At 37.7% G+C, this 24,289-nt stretch overlaps 1 protein-coding gene across 2 annotated transcripts in view; it reads right to left on the reverse strand.

Moving 5' to 3' along the window:
- LOC101901776 (serine-rich adhesin for platelets) overlaps positions 1–24,289 on the reverse strand; it is a 446,297-nt gene that overhangs the window by 14,551 nt on the left and 407,457 nt on the right. The window lies entirely within an intron of this gene.

Genomic DNA, 24,289 nt, shown 5'->3' on the forward strand with positions numbered 1-24,289 from the left:
CGATTTAGCCATGTCCGTCCGTCTGTCCGTCTGTCCGTCTGTTGTAATCACGCTACAGTCTAAACGAATTAAGATAGGAAGCTAAAATTTTTCACAGATCTTTCTTTTGTCTGCAGGCAGGTCAAGTTCGAAGATGGGCTATATCGGTCCACGATATCGTATAGCCCCCCTGTAACGGTACCCCCCGATATTCGGTATTTTGATGATTTTACCCCCATTTTTAAACGGAATTGTCTGAAATTCCACACAAGGAGTTCCTTGTGGGTACTTTATATCTCGGCGGAGAATTGTCCATATAGGTCCACGATATCGTATAGCCCCCATGTAACGGTACCCCCCGATATTCGGTATTTTGATGATTTTACCCACATTTTTGAACGGAATTGTCTGAAAATCCACACAAGGAGTTCCTTGTGGGTACTTTATACCTCGGCAGAGAATTATTTATATAGGTGCACAATATCGTATAGCCCCCATATAACGGTCCCCCCGATATTCGGTATTTTGATGATTTTACCCACATTTTTGAACGGAATTGTCTGAAAATCCACACAAGGAGTTCCTTGTGGGTACTTTATACCTCGGCAGAGAATTATCTATATAGATCCACGATATTGTATAGCCCTCATATAACGGTACCCCCGATATTCGGTATTTTGATGTTTTTAGCCATATTTTTCAACGGAATGGTCACAAGGGGTTCTTTGTACAGAAGGGGTTCTTTGTGAGCACTTTACCCACCGACAGAGATTCTCTATATAGGTTAACGATAACGTATAGCTCCCATATAACGGTACCCCGCGATATTCGGTATTTTGATGATTTTAGCCACATTTTCCAATCGTATTGTCTGAAAATCCACACACGGAGTTCCTAGTGAGTACTTTACACGCAGACATAGATTTGTCTTTATAGGTCCACAATATCGTATATCCCCCCATATATCGGTACCTTCCTATATTATATATTTTAAAGATTTTTAAAGAATTTTTAGTGGATTTTATTTTTTTGAAAATTTTCTAATTCGTTCCAAATGGTGGAGGGTATTCAAAGTTCGGCCCGGCCGAACTTACTGCTTTTTTACTTGTTATTTTCTGTTGTTGATGTGTTGTGTGTGTGTCTGTGTTGTGATGTTGTTCAATGGGATTGTACAATACGTTTGAAATTGGATATTTAACCTAATTCCATGAAAAATTAAGGATGTTCTCTACTTTAGGAAGACCATGTGGCAAAAGTAATTTGAAGAGGGAAGCAATAGGTTCAATGACTCATTAATGTGGTGTATTGTAACGATTGTAAAAGGTGTTCGAATTTCAATTAAATAGCCTGGGAGGTTTTCTAGTTGAGATGACATTAAATGACAGAAGACCCTTCCTACGAATTTATGGAAGACCCATCCTATGAATATCCTTCTTAAGGTAGACTAAATATAAAATCTAAAAGAAACCTAATAAGTCAAGCAAGTCTTCTTAACACGCAGAGAAAATAAATGAATCAAGAGCTTTGAATTCGAAATTCAAAAAAGTTTGCTATGGAAGCTTCACAAAGTCCTTTTCAGAAGTTTTCCCATTTAAAGAAAAGCCTCAGAAGGTATTTTATCAATAGAAAGGCTTCGGAAGATCTTTTACCTCCAGATGAGCTTCAGAATGTCTTCTATTCATATGAAAGATATTCATGGTATTCAAGAGCTTCATATGGTCTTACATCAAAGGAGTTAAAAAAACATTTCCAATGAGGTTAAATATCTGGGTCTGATTCAAGATAGGAAACTTATTTGGAGGGACCACATCCAAGAAAGAACTAATAAAGCTCTCAGATGCTGGGCAAAGTGTAAAAGGGATATAGGCTCAAAATGGGGTTTCAATCCTCAAAATACTTTAATAGTTTGGCATCGTTAAATCGGATTTATGCCACTTACATGTCTACGGTAGGGAGAACTTATTTATCAAGACCTTGAAATGTGAAGTTAACTAAACCTCATTTGCAATACCTAACATTCAAGTTCAATACCTGGTAAAATTCAGAACTCTGGCTTAAATTGGTGAGAATCGGTAAACATTTAGAGAGAGCTCCCATACATATCTTCAACCGATTTCGGGTTAATTGTGCACCAAATGGCCAATATCAGTTCAAATGACCTGAAATTTGATTTTCACTAAATTTTTCAAATTTCAAAATCGGTTCAGATATATCTATAGCTCCCACATATATGTTTCATCCGATTTAGGGTTTTAAGTCCCTCACATGCGTAATATGCACTCAACAAAAATTATGTTTGGTGCCATATAACTTATACCGCTTAAAAATACCTCTGTCAAATCTTATCGACATCTGATCAGATTTGAATATATCTCCCATATATATCTTTATCCGATAACAGGTTTAATATGCAGTAAATGGCTAATATCAGCCCAAATGAACTGAATTTTGGTACTTCCGAGGGAAGTACTTCAAATTTGAAAAAAAGGGATAAGATATAGTTATAGCTCCCATATATGAAATTCTGCACTAGGAGTTCTTTGTGAGTACGTTACCACCTGAAAATTGTCTATACATGTCCACGATATCGTATATCCCTCATATAACGGTAGAGCCCGATATTCGGTATTTTGATGATTTTAGCCGCAATTTTCAATGGAATTGTCTGAAAATCCAAACAAGGAGCTCCTCCTGAGTACTTTACCCCCAGGAAAAGAATTGTGTGAATTGATCGAGGATGTGGAGGTGGATTTCTCTTTGTCATAATCCAAACGTATTAGAGTTTTACCCCTCTTTGTGGTACAGCCAGTGGAAGAGGATGCCGAACTACAGCTGCTGGTCATGGAACTGGTTGAGGTTGAGGACGTGGAAGAGGCTGAGCGTTGTAGATTGATGTCTACTGTGCCACGTATGGGTATTATGGCCCGAGTACTGGTGGAGGTGTTGGTGGTTGCGTTGTTGTTGTTGTTGGAAGATTTGCCCTGCTTCTTGAGTAGATTGTTGAGCTGATTGTGTTGTTGTATCAGTTCATCTTCACTGCCACGGGGACTGCTTACATTTATGGTCACCGTGTTGAAGGTATTCAACATTTGTATGCCACCCACCTCTTTGTTCGATGTTTCGTCATTCACCACCACCGATGATTGGTACAGCGGCGTGGAGGCATCATCACAGCTCAAATTCATGGTACTGTAGCAATCATCGCCTGTGATTAGTATGGAAGTTTTCTTTTGTCCATACTCGGCAAAATCGTTGAGTGTCGATAGGTCGGTAACACTGTAATGTGACGAAGTTGAGATGAGGCTATTTGGGGTTTTGGGCGAGTTGGGCGCCACAGCCACGTCGGCGATGTGGGCATCTGTGTGGGTGATTTTTAGGCGATTTTTAGGCAATTTTCAATGGAATTGTCTGAAAATCCAAACAAGGAGCTCCTCTTGAGTACTTTACCCCCAGGAAAAGAATTGTCTACATAGGTCCACGATGTCGTATATCCCCCATATACCAGTACCGCCTGATGGAATTGTCTCACACAAGGAGTTCCTTGTGAGTACTTTATCCCCTATCATATAGACCCCATATAACGGAACCATTCGATATTCGTTATTTGGATGATTTTAACCACATTATTTCAATGGAATTGTCTGAAAATCCACACAAGGAGTTCCTTCTGAGTACTTTACCCCTTGGAAATGTGTAGAACGGTCCACGATATCGTATAGCCCACATAAAGCGGTACACCCCCTCCCCCCATAATGTATGCGTATACAGGCCCACGTCTTCGTATAGGCTCCATATAACGGTACCTCCCAATATTCGGTATTTTGATGATTTTAGCGACATTATTCACCGGAGTTGTTTCAAATTTCTTATTTAGAGTTCGTAATGGGAACTACAGTCTATGACAGAAAATTGTCTATGCAGACTCAGGTTTTCGTATAGGCTCTATATATCAGTACTCCTCTATATTCGGTATTTTGAAGAGTTTAGCTACATTATTCACCGGATTTTTTTCAAACTTCGTATTAGAATATAGTAATGACTTATGGCAAAAGTTGCCTATCCACATCTTCGTATGGACACCTATATAAGGGCTATGTGCGGTATTTTTAAGGTTTTACAGAATTTTTAACGGATTCTATTTTTTTTTTTTTTTGAAAATTTCCAAATTCGTTCCAAATGGTGGAGGGTATTCAAAGTTCGGCCCGATTGAAATAACTGCTTTTTTACTTGTAACTGAATATTAATTCCAGGCGTTTAGGTAAGATTTAGACACTTGACGTCTTCTAAGGCCTATAATAGAAATTGACAAATGACAAATAATTTTGTAGAATATTTTGACTTGCTACGTTCCCGTTTAAAGTGAGTTTTTAACCATATTTAAAAAAAAACACAAATTATCTTTTTGTTGATGCCGAAGACACCATATACCTAAAATGCATGGATTCGGAGGAATCTTAATATGAAAATTTGCAAATGTGTGGAAGAGGGGCGATCTTTCCTCACCTATTTTAATTACTTTTCGAATTAAACAAACTCTACTTTCATAATACGTCGGATTTTACCCGTATTTATAAAAAAATTGTCGCAACGCGTAATCTGCTGGATTATCCCCATAATCATTGAAAACCAGTAAAGAAATTCTTAAAGTCGGGCGGGGCCGATTTTATGATACCCTACACCACTTTGCTAATTAAATAGAGCTCCACATAACAATTAAAAGTTTTTATGGGAGAATTCAATCATACACGCTATGATTATAATTATAATTTAAAGTTCAAAGGACTAAATATGCCGAAGCATTTGTATCTTTTAAATTCGGAATTGTATTGACCATTTGGTGCACAATTAATTTGAAATCGGATAAAGATATATATGGGAGCTATATCCAAATCTGAACCGATCTCGATAAAATTTGGCAAAAATATTTCTGAGCTGTATTTAATATATTTCCCTGAATATCGTTGTTACGGAGTGCATACTACGGTTGTGGGTAACAAATACAACAAATCGGATGAATAATATATATGGAAGCTATAGCTTTATCTGAACCGATCTTCACCAAATTTGACATACTAGCTTCTAGACTCAATTCGGTCGTAAGTGCCAAATTCCATCCCATTTGGACAAATATTAGACGTTTGGTGCACAATAAAAGGTAAATCGGACGAAGTTATATATGGGAGCTATATCCAAATCTGAACCGATTTCGATAAAATTTAGCAAAGGTATTTCTGAGCTGTATTTGATATATTTCCCCAAATATTGCTGTTGCATAGTGCATATTACGGCGGCCGTGGACAAAAATAACAAATCGGATGAACAATATATGTGGGAGCTATAGCTATAACTGAACCGATTTCGATCAAATTTGGCATACATATTTTCAGGCCTAATTTGGGTGTATATTCAAAATTCCATACAATTCGGGCTGATATTACACGTTTGGTGCACAATAAAAGGCAAATCGGACGAATATATATAGGCGAGCTATGTCTAAATTTTGACCGATTATCTCCAATTTCAATAGGGTTCGTCCTTGGACCAAACGAATGATCTGTGCAAAATTTCATCTGGATCGGGCAATAAATGCGACCTGTACTTTGTTTACAAAAATACATGGACAGGCTGACAGACGGACGGACGGACATGCATAAATCGACTCAGAATGTGATGCAGATGCAGATCATCAAAAGGAACTATGGGTCTATCTCGTTTCCTTTTGCCTGTTACAAACAAATTCACAAAGACATAATACCCTGACCACCTTGTGGTGTAGGGTATAAAAATTAGGATTTTGCCACAAAGTGTAATATTCCACTGAAAAATCCAAATCAATTTTTTTTTTTGATTTGTACACCTCTTACAATGTATGAGCGATATATACTTTGCGGGGTCTTAAGCGAATCCTGCGGTATAATCTATCTATTCTATTTAATAAATACGTCAATTGTCCAAAGAGCCTAAAAAGAATCGTTTGTTTTGGAATTCCTAAAGTATTTGACCCATTTCTTTATTGCTTCAAACTCTTCCAATGCATTCCATTATAATGACATATTGAAAATTCCTTTCAAACCGCTTCAATCAATCGATTGTGTATTAAAATTACATTCCCCTTCCCCTATATGCGCGACTTGACATTCGTGTAACTAACGTCAAAGTTGGAACTTTTTGATTTCCGCTCCAGTTACGCATCTCTCAAAGAAGAAATATAAATTGCATTTTTTCGCCTCCATGTTAATAGTTAACAATTTTATGGAAACTTTTTTTCGGTTTTGTTGTTGTTGTTGGTGTTTTTGTTATGCATTGCCATTTCGTCTGTTAGTTGCTTTGTCAAAAGTTGGCAGTTACGATGTTCTTAATTAAATACCATCCAACCACCAACGAACGAACGAACGAGTATTGCAATTACACAATTGTCATTAATTGCCTTTGTGCGCGCTCCTCCAACAGTTTAACAATTAATTAAAAATTATCTGTTGTCTGGTAACCGACAAACATTTTTGTGGAATTTTTGTTCTATCAAATGGCATTTTTGCTGTTGCTTCTGCTGATTTAATGCAGAAAAATGTAGATATGTGGATAGAATGGTTGCCAGTTTGGGGTTCCCTAATGCGGTTCTTATCACACATGTATGGGTGGGTGGTTGGTGGGGTGTTGAATTTAGCTACGCATGTTTGCGTGTGTATATTCCTTAGAAGTATTTTTGAGAGTATATGTCACTATTTATTCATATCTGACATACTACATGTATGTGCATACATATTGCATATTTCGCAAAAATATGAAGTTTGCTATTATTGTTTTTGGAAGTATTTTGTGTTTGTTGAAGAAATTCTTCGTTTTGGAATGCAGAAAGTTTAAATCAAATATTAGCATAGGTTTGACTCAAAAGCGGGAGGGGGCGAGGGTATAAGGTTCTCTTAAAATAAGATGGATTGACGAAAAACTGATTTTTTATGGGGGTAGATGTGGGATGACTTGCAAAATGTTCCAAATAGTACGATATATTTAAGAAAATATCGAAATGATGAAAAGAAGGGCCAATATTTTACAGTTGATATACGATAAATCTGTTTTAATTGATATTTCTTTATAAGAAACCTACTATGAATCGTTTCAACCATTCTTTCAATGTGAAGGGTCACTTTAGTCCGAAGACCAAAGGCTCTGAAGGAAGTATCGAAAGATGATAGCATACTGACTGATTGACAAAGCGACAGACTCCAGAATCTCGAAGTGTTTTCACGGCGTGGGGACTTTAAAAATGCATTTTATAGTGAGAGGGAGCTTATCATATACGGATGACGATAGTAAAAAGAACAAGTAAAAAAGCTGTAAGTTCGGCCGGGCCGAACTTTTAATACCCTCCACCATTTGGTACAAATTTGGCAATTTCCAAAAAAAACAACCGATAAAAATTCTGTTAAAATCTTAAAAATACCGAATGCTTATACGACGACGTGGGCCTGCATAGGCAACTTTTGTCATAAATTATTACAATATTTAAATGCGAAACTTGAAGAAAAATCTGTTTATAATGTAGCTAAAATCGTCAAAATACCGAATATGGGGGGTACCGTTGTATGGGGGCTATACGAAGACGTGGACCTGCACAGACAATTTTCTGGTATGGGCTGAAGTATCCATTACGAACTTCACATGCGAAATTTGAAAGAATCCCTGTAAATAATGTCGCTAAAATCATTAAAATACCGAATATCGGGGCGTACCGTTATATGGGGCTATATGAAGACGTGGATCTACATGGCTCATTTTTTGACTTTGGATGAAGTATCCATTACGAACTTCAAATACCAAATTTGAAACGATTCCGGTAAACAATGTCGCTAAAATCATCAAAATACCGAATATCGGGAGGTACCGTTATATGGGGGCCATATGAAGACGTGGACCTGCACAGATATTTTCTGTCTTAGGCTGTAGTATCCATTACGAACTTCAAATACCAAATTTGAAATAATGCCGTTGAATAATGTCGCTAAAATCATCAAAATACCGAATATCGGGAGGTACCGTTATATGGGGGCTATATGATAACTTGGACCTACATGGCCCATTTACGAACTTAACCTGCCTACTGGGAAAATATGCATGTGTGCAAAATTTTAGCCTTCTATCTCAATTTGTTCGAAAGATAGCGTGATTACAACAGACAGACAGACAGACGGACAGACAGACAGACAGACGGGCATGGCTAAATCGTCTTAGAATTTTACGCTGATCAAGAATATATATACTTTGTTGGGTCTGACATGAATATTTCGAGGAGTTACAAACGGAATGACAAAATTAATATACCCTCCATAGTATGGTGGAGGGTATAAAAATGTTACGGTGCAGGACCTAAATAACCCAGTACGGGTGGGTGTTTGTAATCCAGTCACAAGTCACACCTCTTCGAAAGACAATCTTGATGTGGATGCCTTGGCATCTGTGGTCGTAGATATTGCTACAAAGAGCAGGGGCAAAAAAACAGATAAGGAGCCTGAGAAACGCCGGGGAAGCGTAATCTTAACCCAGCCTTTAGTGACAGATAGCGCCTCAGACTCCTAATCCGATAGCCACAGCATCAAATCCCTAGAAAGGAGGAGTGTCATAAGACGATAGAGGGAGTGAATAATGGCTTAGGGAAGTTCACAACTATAACGAAGCAGCTGTTTGGGGTTCAACGAAGAATGCTGCGGGAAGCAACAGACAAGCAAAAATGCAAAGTTTCGGGATGTTCCAATGGGAGCTACGAAAACTTCACTCATTGTCTTGGAAGCGGGGAAGAGGATCAGATCTCCTGCGGAGCAGAACACTGTGAAGCTCACGGAATGCCAATGCATAACAAATGCTCCGGGCAAACCCAGTCAAGAACCTCGTAAAAGAGGGTGTCTCAAGAATTTTTTAACCGAGGGGGGCGAAGTTACCTTAAACATTTAAGGGTGAGCCCTGCCGTGCAGTCGACTGCTAAGCCTGGGGATTCTGCAAAGAAATCCCTGAACCGGTAGAATAGGAAACAGACCACAATCCAAGAAACACTACAGGGTGAGATGAAAAAACTGCAGCCAACTTCAGACTGCTGTCATTTCCAAGCCACTCGTCCGACACCTTCCAAAATTATTCCAGTGACAGCTCATTATATTGTTTACAAGCGTACAAAAGCATTTTGGTGAGAACTTTCAAGAAAAAAATAATTATTCGTGATAGAATTCAAGCGTGATAGTGTGATTTCTTTATATTCGGCTGGAAATCCACATGTGGCTATCGTTAGAGCCAGAGCAGTTCAATGTGAATAAATCTTTTGTGTCTCATACCATCGCTCCTTACCGTGATACTGGTAGGGTAGCCCGACGTCAAGGAAGTAGACGAAAGAAAACAGCAACATCAGCAGAAATGGTTCGAAAAGTAAAGAGGTGACTTGATCAAAACCCGCGTCGCAGTGGCCGAAAAATGGCTCGTGAGCTGAATATGTCGCAATTTTCCATTCGGCAAATATTGAAAAATGAGCTCGGGATAAAGCCATTGAAATTCCAAAAAGTGCAAGAACTTACACCGCGAATGAAAGAAAATAGACTCAAAAGTGATAAGGAGTTGCTTCGCTTGGCCGAAAGTGGTGAACTGCAGAATTTGGTTTTCTCCGATGAGAAAACATTCGTTGTCCAGCAGTTTGTAAACAAACAAAATGATCGTGTTTACATGTGCACCTTCGTTTGGCCGCCAGAACTCAAGCGCCGGCCATGGTGATGGTGTGGACCACCCTAACAGCCGATGGTCGCTGTCCGCTCGTACTAATCGACCGTGGCATCAGAATAAATGCCGAATATTATGGCAAAAATATTCTGGAGGGTGTATTAAAGTCTGGGGCATGCAAACATTTTGTCTGCAGGCCTTGAAAATTTCAACAGGACTCAGCACCATCGCACTCAGCACCCGCCACCCAAAAATGGTTACAAAATGAGGTGTCTCTCTTCATTTGCAGCCCACAATGGCCACCAAAATCTCAGGAAACCAATTCGTTGGAGTATTGTGTCTGAAGTAATTTGGAAAGTAAAGTTGGCGCTTCGCCAGGAATGAGCCACAATACCGCAGAGCAACATTCGGGCAGAGTGTGACGGTTTCATTGGCCGTCATAACTCGTGCCAAAGGTGACCAATTCGAATAAAATCTAAACTTATTTTAAATGTGATGCTATTTCCAAAATGTTTTTCTTTCATTCAATAAAATCTAAAAAAAAGTATGTAAAAATTATGGCGTTTGATTTTGTTGCAGTTTTTTATCTCACCCTGTATAGGGACGAAATGCACAACGCAATGATCAACACCAATAAAGGTTCAGACAATTTACCCAAAGATCACTTAGGAACCATCGAGGAAATGGTCAACATCAAAGTTTTGGATCACATACAATCATGAGCAGATGAATAAACAACCAAAAACCAAAATGTTCAAATTTGGCCCGTAAGCAAACATTGCCGCCCAAAAGGATATAATCAGCAAGATAGGACACTCTTGGGAAAACGGCAGCCATAATCTGGTGAGGAAAAGCAACATTTCTTCGCCCTGCTAAAACTACAATATAGCTCAGTGGATTTGGCTGAAAGTTTAAGAGGGGACGCATGATCGAAGTCTTTGGACGTCTAAGTCAGATTTTGGAAATAAAGAGTTGGGAAGTCTTTCACAGAGAGGAGAAGGTGTACTTTTGTGATTAGAGTTGATAATCTCTCTATAGCCCGTCTGATAAAGTCTAAGAACATTGCTTTTTATTTAGCGAGCAGGAGAAAGATGAGACCCAAGCAACACAAAACAGGGAGTTCGAATAATAATCAGCGAGTCTCAGGAAGCCTGTCTATTGGAGGACCAATGAACGAGGTCATTAAGATAAACCTTCATCGGTGGAGGGTATAAAAAGTACACTTTTCGATTTCTGTAATATTTTATGTTTAAAAGGCACGTTCGTCCAAAAGAAACTCTAACGGTATTCAATGAACACATCCGTTAGTCTTCATTTTGTTTTCTATAAAGATCCACCCTTAAATCGGAAAATCTAGTAGTCTCAGAGAAGACGTGATAGCCAGCGGGTAAGTAATCAAGGTCAAAAAGGATTTGGACTCTTGGACATGTTCTTTTACGAAAGTAAGATTCAAGTATCTCCCTTGTGCAGATCATGATCACCGTACCTCCCATAGAACAAGGCCGGAAACGTTCATTACCCTTTTATGAATTTCAAGCAGGTGAAAATAAAATTCGCTAAACTCAATTGGATTTGTATTGTTAAATTTACAATAGCAATATCTCGCTTGACTTGTCGCTACTTAATTTTGCAATAATTTTCTTTTATATCTTTCTTTTTCATTCATTGTTAATAATTTCGCTCCGGCATTCTTTTCCGGAACAAGTTGAAGAAACAAATAAAAATATAATAAAAAATGTTATGATTGAACACGTGACTATGCAAAAGTACACCGTGAAACTAAAATTGAATAAGAAAAGCTCCAGAACACACACACACACACACCAAGGCAATAAAAACAACAACGAGAAAAAACATCAGAACAAACAACTACAATAAAAAAAGAAAATACAAGGAAAATATTTGTTTCTTCAATTCTCATTTTGGCTATTAAACTGCAATGGTTCTTCATTTTATGCAGTTGGGGCCACACGACAAGGCAGGAGGAGCAGAGGCAATCGCATCACAAGGCTGCTAGGGTATAAGCGTATAGTTGCTGTAGCCCTCTTGGATTTGAAATGTACAGAATATTAAAAAAATTGTATTCTGTAGTTTTTTCTCTGACGTTTTTTTGGAATATTACAATTTTGTTTTTAATAAGAAATATGTTTTGTTGCAGTTGTTGGTACTTCTTATTATGACCACCAATGCAGGCAGGCAGGCTGGCAGACAGGCAGCTACAGCATTGGGAAAATTGAATCTTTTTTCCATTTGTGCGACTTTTGCTTTGAGTGTTTATGTGTGTACATCGAATGGTTATTGCTGGCCTTTATGAAGTTGAGAACATGAGGAAATTGTTTTCAACACCATTTTCAAGGGAAGAAAGTTCTCAGGGCTCTCGAGCATAAAAATACTATTTCTATTCTATTTAAAGAAAACCTTCTAGAAATCTATATGCATTAAAGGGTAGTGAAACTACTAACTGACTGATCTTAAGTCAACGCCCTGACAAAACGGCTGAAAACATTAACTTAAAGGGTTGCACTAGGGTTTCTTGGAAACTCGTACGAAAGGGTACGAAAAATAGGAAAATGAAGTAAAATTTTAATACTTTGTATTGGAACAATGAAATGAGCTAGAATTTGGAACGAGAGTCACTGATGGTGTGCAGGATGTACAAAAGGGTTTTTGGAAATTCGAACTTTAAGGTTACGGAAATTTCAAAAATGTTACTAAAATCCTAAAATGATACAATTTGTGATTATGAGAACGGATAGAGGTAAAAACTTGACATTTGTTAGGAGAATCAAGGTTGGAATGTAAGTTGCATATATTCAACATACATATGGGTTCGGAAATGTGTACTAAGTGTACGAACTGTACTAAGTGGTACTAAATTTTGAACAGTTTAGTTTAGGGTAAACGGATGCAGGTGGAATTATGAAGTTTTGTATTGGGGTCCCTGTGGTTTTAGAAATGTCTACTACAAGTACACGAAAAGTACTAAATAGTACTATATTTGGTACAATTTGGTATTGGGAGAACAGATCTTGAAATCTGAAATTTGTCATTAGGGTCGCTGTTCTTGTGTAGCCTTGACTTATGATGATGATTTCGGAAATGTGTACTATAATTGTACGAAAAGTACTAAATGGTACCGAATTTAGTATTGGATGGGTAGGGCCGGAATCCTCAAATTTGAAATTGAGGATAGGTATTTGAAAATAAGGTAATGGAGGTGGTTTGGAAATGTGTACTATAATTGTACGAAAAGTACTAAATGGTAATAATTTTGGATCATTGTTGGTGTCTGTGATGGAGAGATGTAGATTGTTTTTGATATGCCTACTACATGTTACTAAATTTGGTATTGAGTGAAGGGATTTATCTGAAATTCTAAAATTTGATGTTGAAGACTTTTTGGTGTAAAAATTAAAAATTTTCCTGTTAATCTTTCTGAAAAAGGAAAAACTTGAGTAATATATAATACCTTGAAGTAATATATAAAACCTTGAAATAATATATTAGACCTTGAAATAAAATATTTTGTCAAAATGAAAAAATTGTGCATTTAGAGTACTAAAAAGGCCTAACACCAACTGTTGGAATGAATCCAAAATTTTAAGGTGGACTTCTAGCTTGCTAGTCTTCTACATATTGAAGAAATCCTAAAGGTCTTCCATTTTTTGGAAGTTATTCTAATGATATTCTATTCGTAGATGAAAGGCGTTCTCTCCATGGAAGACATCTAAAGGATCTTCTATCCCCAGACAACCCAAGGTCTTCTCTTTATACCGTTATGGGTTTTCTATTTTAATAGAAGACTAACCAAAGGTGTTCTATCCATAGAAGTTCTTCTACCCATAGAAGACCTTCTTTCCCCAAAAGAAGCCCTCCTAAAAGTGTTCTCCCTATGGAAGACTAACCAAAGGTCATCTATTCATAGAAGGCACCCACAGAAAACCCCAAGAACTTATCTTTATAGGACTCTTCTATCTGTATAAGACTACATAAATGTATTCTATGGATAGAACCCTCCTAAAGATGTTCTATGCATAGAAAGTCTCCTAAAAATCTTCTATCCACAGAAGATCAGATACAGCTCTTTCAAGACCTCCTAAATGTCTTCTATTTACAGAAGACCTCCGAAATGTATCCATTCATAGTAGATCTCGTAAAGGTGTATTATCTACAGAAGACACCCTACAGGTCTTCTATCCATAGAAGACCATCTAAATGTACTCGATCCATAGAAGACCTACTGTCCTAAAGGTCTTCTATCTTGAGAGCTTTTATTTATTTATTTCATTATGGCCTTCAAACGGCCAATAAAACCGCCACACACTGCCCGAAAGTTGCCCTGCGGTATTTTGGCCCATTCCCGGCGAAGCGCTTGCTTGAGGTGATCGACACTTTGGAATTTTCTAATGCCAACCTTGCTTTTCAAAATACTCCAGACATAATAGTCCAACGGATTGGTATCCGGAGATTTTGGTGGCCATGGAATCTCATTCTGTAATCATTCTTGTGTGGCGCGTGCTGAGTGCGATGATGCTGAGTCCTGTTGGGATGTTCAAGTCCTGCAGCCAAAATTTTTGCGTGCCCAAGGCTTTATACACCCTCCAGAATATTTTCGCGATAATATTCGGCATTTATTCTGATGCCACAGCCGATTAATACGAGAGGAGAGCGACCATCGGCTGTTGTGGTGGCCCACACCATCACCATGGCCGTCGCTTGAGTTCTGGTGGCCAACCTAAGGTGCACATTTTCAACTGACCTCTTTGGCAAGTAAACACGATCATTTTGTTTGTTTACAAACGGCTATACAACGAATGTTTTCTCATCGGAGAATACCAAATTCGGCAGTTCACCATTTTCGGCCAAGCGAAGCAACTCTTTAGCTCTTTTGAGTCTATGTTCTATTTGTTGCGGTGTAAGTCCTTGCACTTTTTGGAATTTTAATCGCTTTACCCCGAGCTCATTTTTCAATATTTGCCGGCCACTGCGAAGCGGGTTTCGATCAAGTCGCTTCTTTACTTTTCGAACCATGTTTTGTTGCTGTTTTCTTCCGTCCACTTCCTTGACGCCGGACTACGCTACCAGTATCACGGTAATGAGCGTTGGGACGAGACACAAAAGATTTATTCAAATTTAAATGTTGGAGTGCTCTAACGATAGCCTTTTGTGGTTTTCCAACCAATATATAAAAAATCACACTATCACCTTCACGAATATTTTTTTTTTCTGAAAAATTCTCATCAAAATGCTTTTGTACGCTTGTAAACAATATAATGAGCTATCACTGGAATAATTTTAACAGATGTCAGACGAGTGGCTTAGAAATGACGGCAGTCTGAAGTTGGTTGCATTTTATTCATTTCACCCTGTAGATCTGCTAAATTTCTTTTATCCATAAAAAACTACTCAAAGGTCTCATATTCGTAGAAAACTTATCAAAAGCTTCCTGACTATAGAAAGTGGGTTTCCTTCAGTGGAAGCTCCATTAAAGACCTTTAAAATACATTTCTTTAATTATCCATTTCGGTACGAGAAATGGTGCATTTCTCCAAAAGAACTGTACCAAATGGTGTTGTGTTACATAAAATTAGAATTGTCTTCTCGGAAAGTTGCAACAAACTGAAATGAACTTTTTCTGTAAATTTCGTTCTTAACACCTAAATTAAATTTTTAATAAAGTCTGCTCGTATATTTTTCGTTGATATTTAACAATTTGGTTACACATTTTCCTAATTGCCAAAGAATAGGTGAGCGCGTATTGTTGTTTTGAAATTAAATAATTTAAATTGAAAATTGTGCTGCTGTTGTTGTTGTGCTAAATCAATTACACATAACAATCTTTACATTTCTCTAATTGCATTCCTTTGTTATTTTTAGAGAATATAAAAGGCATGATTATTATTTGTGCCATACATTTTGAAAATGTCCTGGCAAATACTCATACTCTCTCACACACACACACACACTCACTCACTCACTCACATGCATGGAAGCCGCCACTCACTCGGTATGCTTAGAGAAATGCAGTTCAATTAACTGTAAAGCGTAGTGCAAATAAATAAATGTTCAATACGCGTAAACGTTTCAAGCCGCTTCATTTCCTCCTTTGCCATCACCAACCGCCCCCTCCACCTCCACCCATTCAATCTCCACTAATTCAGCCAATAAATGAATGCAATGCATTTTTCGGTACAATCAAATCAAATCGAATCGAATCAAATGAAATCAAATTTAGCACAAGCTTATTCGTGCGAAGCTGCACTCCTTGCCGGATTCCATTGCATTTGAATGGCAGGGAATCCATGAAATTTCCACAATGCACAAACAAAGGCAATTACAAAGAACAATGTGGGAAAACAAAAGAGAATAAGAGTGAGCGAGCTAACTGAGGCCTTTAATAAAATTAAGGTGGGAAAATAATAATAATAGAGAAACGAAAGATATTGGCAAATTTGCTATTTAGAGCATATTGCCTTTATTTGGTTAAGGTTTGGTGGGTATTCATATTATGAAGAATACATAGTGAAAGTGGAAAGAAACTAAAATCAATTAATTAATTATTGTGGAGTTTCTTTGTTATTCTCCAAACAAATATTTGTAAATTTTTCTTTATCATTTTTTTAAGTTTTGTGTCGCATAATTTTACAAGAGAATATATGTTAACTTTAACAAGTAAAAAAGCAGTAAGTTCGGCCGGACCGAACTTTGAATACCCTCCACCATTTGGAAGGAATTAGAAAATTTTCAAAAAACTAAAATCCATTATTTTTTTTTTTTAATCTTTACAATATAGGAAGGTGCCGATATATGGGGGTATATATGATATTGTGAACCTATTAAGACAAATCTATGTCTGGGTGTAAAGTACTCACAAGGAACTCCTTGTGTGGATTTTCAGATAATTCCATTGGAAAAAGTGGCTAAAATCATCAAACTACTGAATATCGGGGGTACCGTTATATGGGGGATATACGATATTGCGGACCTATATAGACAATTCCCTTTCAGGGGGTAAAGTGCTCACAAAGAACTCCTTGTGTGGATTTTCAGACAATACGATTTGAAAATGTGGCTAAAATCATCAAAATACCCAATATCGGGGGTACCGTTATATGGGTACTATACGATATCATTAACCTATATAAAGAATTCTCTGTCGGCGGGTAAAGTGCTCACAAAGAACCCCTTGTGTAAAATTTCCGTTGAAAAATGTGGCTAAAATCATCAAAATACCGAATATCGAGGGTACCGTTATATGGGGGCTATACGATATCGTGGACCTATATAAATAATTCTCTGCCGAGGTATAAAGTACCCACAAGGAACTCCTTGTGTGGATTTTCAGACAATTCCGTTGAAAAATGTGGGTAAAATCATCAAAATACCGAATATCGGGGGTACAGTTATATGGGGGCTATACGATATCGTAGACCTATATAGATAATTTTTTTGCCGAGGTATAAAGTTCCCACAAGGAACTCCTTGTGTGGATTTCAGACAGTTCCGTTGAAAAATTTGGGTAAAATTATCAAAATACCGAATATCGGGGGTACCGTTATATGGGGGTATACGATATCGAGGGGGTAAAGTATTCACAAGGAACTACTTGTGTGAATTTTCAGACAATTCCATTGAAAAATGGGGCTAACATCTTCAAAATACCGAATATCGGAGGGTACCGTTATATGGGGGCTATACGATATCGTGGACCGATATAGCCCATCTTCGAACTGGACCTCCCTGCAGACAAAAGAGAGATCTGTGCAAAATTTTAGCTTCCTATCTTAATTCGTTTAGACTGTAGCGTGATTACAACAGAAGGACGGACGGGCAGGGCTAAATCGTCTTAGAAATTTACGCTGAAAATCCACACAGCAGAAATATTTCGAAAAGTAAAGAAGCGACTTACTCGAAACCTGCGTAGCAGTGGCCGAAAAATGGCTCGAGAGCTGAACATATTGCAATATTCTATTCGGAAAATATTGAAAAATGAGCTCGGGGTAAAGCCATAGAAATTCCAAAAATGCAAAAACTTACAAAAGAGCTGAAGAGTTGCTTCGCTTGGCCGAAAGTGGTTAACTGTCGAATTTGGTTTTCTCCGATGAAAAAACATTCGTTCTCCAGCAATTTGTAAACAAACAAAATAATCGTGTTTACTTGCCAAAGAGGTCAGCTGAAAATATGCACCTTCGGTTGGCCTCCAGAACTCAAACGCCGTTCATAGTGATGGTGTGGGCCGCCATAACATTTTGCCGCAGACTTTGGACATTCCAACAGGACTCAGCACCATCCAAGAATTGTTACAAAATGAGGTTCCTCGCTTTATGTCCAGCGCACAATGGCCCACAAAATCTCCGGATACCAATCCGTTGGACTATTGTGTCTGGAGTATTTTGGAAAGCAAGGTTGGCACTAAAAAATACCAAAATGTCAATCATCTCAAGCAAGCGCTTCGCCGGGAATGGGCCAAAATACCGCAGAGCACCATTCGGGCGGCGTGTGACAGTGCCATTGGCCGTTTGAAGACCATAATTCGTGTCAAAGGTGACCAATTCGAAGAAATCTATATTATATTTTTTGCTTTCATTCAGAAAATTAAAAAAAAATGTAAAAATTATAGCGTTTGGACTTGGTTAGGGTTCATTTTTTATACCCTCCACCTTGGAAAGGAGGGTATATTAACTTTGTCATTCCGTTTGTAACATCCTTAAATATTCGTCGTAGACCCTATAAAGTTAACGATGTCCGTCTGTCTGTCTGTTGAAATCACGATACAGCCCACATTATTTGACGTAGAGCGCCAAAATTTAGCATAGCAATTGGTATTGTGTCTAGGATGGTTGGTATTGAAAATGAAATCTATCGGTCCACGTTCTGGTATTGTCCCCATGTAACGGTACCTCCCGATATTCGGTATTTTGATGATTTATGCCACATTTTTTCACGAATTTATCTGAAAATTGGTATTTGTAGGTCATAACGGGTCCCTGTACGTGTGGCAAAACATTGCATGTATAGGTCCACGTTTTAGTATAGCCCCCATATAAAGGTACCTCCGGATATTAGGTATTTTGATTATTTTTGCCACATTTTTTCACGGATTTGTCTAAAAATTGGTATTTGTGGGTCATAATGGGTTCCAGCTCCGGTGGCGAAACATTGCATGTATGGGTCCATGATTTGGTATAGCCCCCATATAACGGTACCTCCCGATATTCGGTATTTTTATGGTTTTTGCCACATTTTTTCACTGATTTGTCTAAAAATTGGTATTTGTGGGTCATAATGGTTCCTAGTTCGTGTGGCGAGTCATTGTAATTATAGGTCCACGTTTTGGTATAGCCACCATATAACAGTACCTCCCCATATTCGGTAATTTGATGATTTTTGCTACATTTTTATCAAGTATTTGTCTAAAAATTGGTATTTGTAGGTCATAATGGGTTCTAGCTCCGTTGGCGAAACCTTGCATGTGTAGGTCCACGATTTGGTAAAGCCCCCATATAACGATACCTCCCGATATTCGGCATTTTAATGGTTTTTGCCACATTTCTTCTAATGTTTCCTTTACCCCCTAAGGTGGAGGGTATTAAAAGTTTGGCCTGGCCGAACTTAATGTTCTTTTACTTGTTTTTATCTCAGCCTGTATAGTACCTTTCTGTACTTTTCATACAATTATAGTACACACTTCCAAAACCACCTCCACATGCCATGGCTACATATGAACAGCGATCGTGCATTATTTGTTCACCCAATATCAAATTGTACCGAATATAGTACTATTTAGTATTTTTCATGCCCTTGTAGTACACATTACCGAAACAACCACTTTATGACAAATCAACCACCTTCATCCGTTTACCCTAAATCAATCTGTTCCAAATTCAGTACCACTAAGTGCACATTTCAAAAACTACTTAAATGTATCAAACATAATTTCCAACCACTCCATCAGTGAATCTCTCATCAAATTTCTAGCTCGTTCCATTTGTATTCAAATTTTAATACATTTTTTGAACTTTTCGTAACCTTTTAGTAAGAGTTTCCAAAAACTCGACCTTAACTCACGCCCACGCAAGAAGACTATCCCTCGTGATTCTAGCTTCAGCGGTTTCGTCTAGGCGTTGGTTCTAGGTCGGTCAGTTATAGAAGATTATTAATTTATTTTCGGTTTCGTCCAATTTTTTTGCTGCCTCAAACTTTATTTTCCAATTTTATTCATGTTTTTTTATGAATATAAAAATTGGTTTTAATTAGTCCTGTTATAGAAAATACCAAAAGTTCAATATGGGAAATATTGCGACACAATTTCTTTGCATAGAAAAAATTGTGTCCCAATATATTTTTGCATTCCAAAATAAATGGTTCAACAGCATATTTCCACTTAAAAATTTCCGGGTTACTGTTACACAACGTTTAACAATTTAAATTATGCCCAACAAGAAGAATCAGGCAAACTAACAATGCAAATTGACATTGCAAATTGCATTAAAAGATGTTGGCAAAACTTTGTCATTGTTTGCTGGTGCTGCTGTTGTTGTTGTCGTCATCATTGTTGTTGTTGGTGGTTGGTTGGTTGGCTGCCTGGCATTGCGGTTTGGTAATATCAACATCGTCACTTTAGCGAAAGTCTTTTGTTTTTTTGTTCGCTCTACACCACCCCCATCCCCATTCCCAACACAACTCAAACCAAAACGAGAAATTTTGATCAAAACAAAAAAAAAAAAAATGTCCTCATATATGATCTCCTTCATTGCACCGAACCACACACTCATACACACACAAAGAAACAGACAGACATAGTTTTCAAGCGGCAATCTGTAATATGTCGGCAACTTAGTTTACATAGCTCTCTCTCTCTATCTCTCTGCCTGTTTGCTGGTTTCTCGTTCATTTTTCTTTGTCACAAAATTTTGCATCTGTTAGAATGTTAAAAGTTGGTTATTGGTTGGTGGTATGGCTGATGCCTGATTGTTATTGTTTGCCTGGCTGCTGACTGGCTGTGCATGTCTAGTTACAGAGTTATTTGTTAGGCTTTTCGTTGGGATTTTTCGCGCCGTGCAACCAACACCTCCTGCAAAGAACTTTGTCAATTTGCAAAGACTTAAGAAGAAGCTGAATGTTTTTCGTTAAAAAAACTATTTTCTCTGTTTCGGTGTGTGTGTGTGTGTGATAGCCTTAAAACTATTGACCACAAAAATAAAGTTATTTTTCGAGAAAGTCACTCTTCTTCCCCAACCCCCCTCTAAGCAGGAATCACTTTGGCAGCCCATGACACTAAAGTATGGTGCAAAGTATTTGATTTATGAAGCACGTGTTGCACATCGAACGCTGCAAAGTAGACACTTAGCCGTACAAGGGGCCAAGGTAATAACCAGCCCCGGAGATTCATTTATGACTGACGTCTAAAAGTTTATGTGTGCCTTTGTCTTTGTCGTTTTTGCCTCTCTGTGTTTTTTTTTTTTTTTGGATGGAAAAACTTTTGACACTTATAATGGAGAACAATTTGCATTTGGGAATTGATAACAGCAGTTTGCTGTAATGTTGCAGCTCCCAGTGTGGAATGAATGCATAAAATAAGTTTTGGAGAACAAAAAAAATGTCCTTAACGAGGTTGAGAGGAATTTTTGAAGAAATGCAGTTAATTTGATAATGTAAATTAGCATGCGAAGAGGAAGAATTACATAGGATATCTCTGTGAGCGGTAAGTGGAGAAGTATTTTCTTTTGTGAAAAAAGTGATTTTAAATAAACAAAATTGTCAGGGTCCATTTTTATACCCTCCACCATACATAGTATGGAGGGTATATTAAGTTCGCCATTCCGTTTGTAACTCATCGAAATAATCATTTTAGACCCAACAAAGTATAGACCTGTCCGTCCGTCTGTTATAATCACGCTACAGGCTAAACGAATTAAGATAGAAAGCTAAAATTTTGCCCAGATCTCTCTTTTGTCTGCAGGCAGGTCAAGTTCGATGATTCTGATGATTTTAGTCACATTTTTCAATGAAATTGTATGAAAATTCACACAAGCAGTTCTTTAAAAGCACTTCATCTCTTGGCAGAGAATTATCTACATAGGTCCACGATATCGTATAGCCCCCATATAACGGTAACCCCCGATATTCGGTATTTTGATGATTTTAGCCACATTTTTCAACGGAATTGTCTGAAATTCTACACAAGGGGTTCTTTGTGAACACTTTACCCACTGGCAGGGAGTTCTCTATATAGGTCCATGATATCGTATATCCCCATATAACGGTACCCCCAGATATTCGGTATTTTGATGATTTTAGCCACATATTTAAACGGAATTGTCTTAAATTCTATACAAGGAGTTATTTATGAGTACTTTATCCCTAGACATAGATTTGTCTATATAGATCCACAATATCGTTTATCCACCCATATATCGGCACCTTCCGAGATTTTAACAGAATCTTTAATGGATTTTATTTTTATTTTTTGAAAATGTCCTAAATCGTTCCAAATGGTGGAGGGTATTCAAAGTTCGGCCCGGCCGAACTTACTGCTTTTTTGCGTGCTGTATTATCACACCCTACACCACATCAATAAATCAGATCAGGGTAAATGCAATAAAACAGTTAAGGGATTTTGTTAGTGCAATGAAGCGTCTTTTTTCAACAATCTTTTAGTCTAGAGCGCACAACAGGCCTATACCAAAAATTAGATATAGCTCACATATATATCTTTGTTCGATTTGTCTTCCATTGTGCTCTAAAAGTGTAAACTTAGCCCAAATATTATGGAATTTGATACATGGGACCAAATTGGGCCTAAAAACAAGTATTGCAAAATTTGGTAAAAATCGGTTCAGATATAGTTATAGCTCCCTTATATAAGTTTTATTAGATTTATTATTTTTGACCCCCACAGCCTTAATATGCACTCCATAACAACGATATTCCGGAAAATATATCAAATACAGGGTGAGATAAAAAAACTGCAATAAAATCAAACGCCATAATTTTAAATTTTTTTTTAAATTTTATTGAATGAAAGCAAAACAATTCGGAAATAGCATCACATTTTAGAATATGTTTAGATTTGTTCAAATTGGCCACTTTTGGTACGAATTATGGCCTTCAAACGGGAAATGAAACCGTCACACGCTACCCGAATGTTGCTCTGCGGTATTTTGGCCCATTCCCGGCAAAGCGCTGCTAGAGGTGATCGACATTTTGGTATTGTTTTGTGCCAACCCTGCTTTCCAAAATTCTCCAGACGCAATAGTCTAACGGATTGGTATCCGGAGATTTTGGTGGCCATTGTGCCCTGGAAATGAAGCGAGGAACCTCATTTTGTAACCATTCATGGGTGGCGCGTGTCTGCGGCCAAAATGTTTGCATGCCCAAGGCTTTAATACACCCTCCAGAATATTTTCGCGATAATATTCGGTACTTATTCTGCCACGCCATCACCATGGCCGCGCTTGAGTTTTGGTTGCCAACAGAAGGTGCATATTTTCAGCTGACCTCTTTGGCAAGTAAACACGATCATTTTGTCTGCTGGACAACGAATGTTTTTTCATCGGAGAAAACCAAATTCGGTCGCTCACCACTTTCGACCAAGCGAATCAACTCTTTAGCTATTTTGAGTCTATTTTCTTTCCGTTGCGGTGTAAGTTCTTGCACTTTTTGTAATCCCAATGGCTTAACCATGATCTCATTTTTTCAATATTTGCCGAATGGAATATTTTTTTTCGACCACTGTGACGCGGGTTTCGATCAAGTCGCTTCTTTACTTTCCGAACCATTTCTGCTGATGTTGCTGTTTTCTTCCGTCCACTTCCTTGACGTCGGGCTAAGCTACCAATATCACGGTAACGAGCGATGGTACGAGACACAAAATATTTATTCACATTTAAATGCTGGATAGCCCCTTGTGGTTTTCCAGCCAAATAGAACACTATCACGCTTGAATTCCATCACGAATAACTTTTTTCTGGAAAATCCTCACCAAAATGCTTTTGTAGGCTTGTAAACAATATAATGAGCTGTCACTGGAATAATTTTAACAGCTGTCGGACGAGTGGCAAAAAATGACAGCAGTTTGAAGTTGGTTGCAGTTTTTTCATCTTACTCTGTACATCTCAGAAATATATTTGCCAAAATTGTATGGAGATTAGTTCAGATTTGGATATAGCTCCTTTTATTTTATTATGGAGCTTTGTTCGATATCAGGTTAATTATGCACTAAATGGCTAATATAAGCCCAAATGAACGGAATTTTGGCACATCCGACTGAATTCATCCCAGAAACAAGTACTTCAAATTTGAAAATAGGTTCAGATATAGCTATAGCTCCCATATGTATGTTTCATCCGATTTGCGGTTTTAAGTCCCTCACATGCATAATATACATTCCACAACATTGTTCTTTGGTACCAGATATCAGAAAAAAGGAATTTTTGAATATTTTTGGGCAATTTAGAGGATAGTCGATTTGGCCATAACTACAGTTGTCACGTCGTTTACGGAATAAAATTTTCAGTCACGCCGAATTTACTTATTTTTTTACAGTTTTAGTTTTAATAAAATTCGTCTCCAAAAAATTATAAAAATTTTGCCACAATAAAGAAATAAAAGT

This window comes from Musca domestica, unplaced genomic scaffold (genome assembly GCF_030504385.1).
Source record: "Musca domestica strain aabys unplaced genomic scaffold, Musca_domestica.polishedcontigs.V.1.1 84, whole genome shotgun sequence".
Taxonomy (NCBI): Eukaryota; Metazoa; Arthropoda; class Insecta; order Diptera; family Muscidae; genus Musca; species Musca domestica.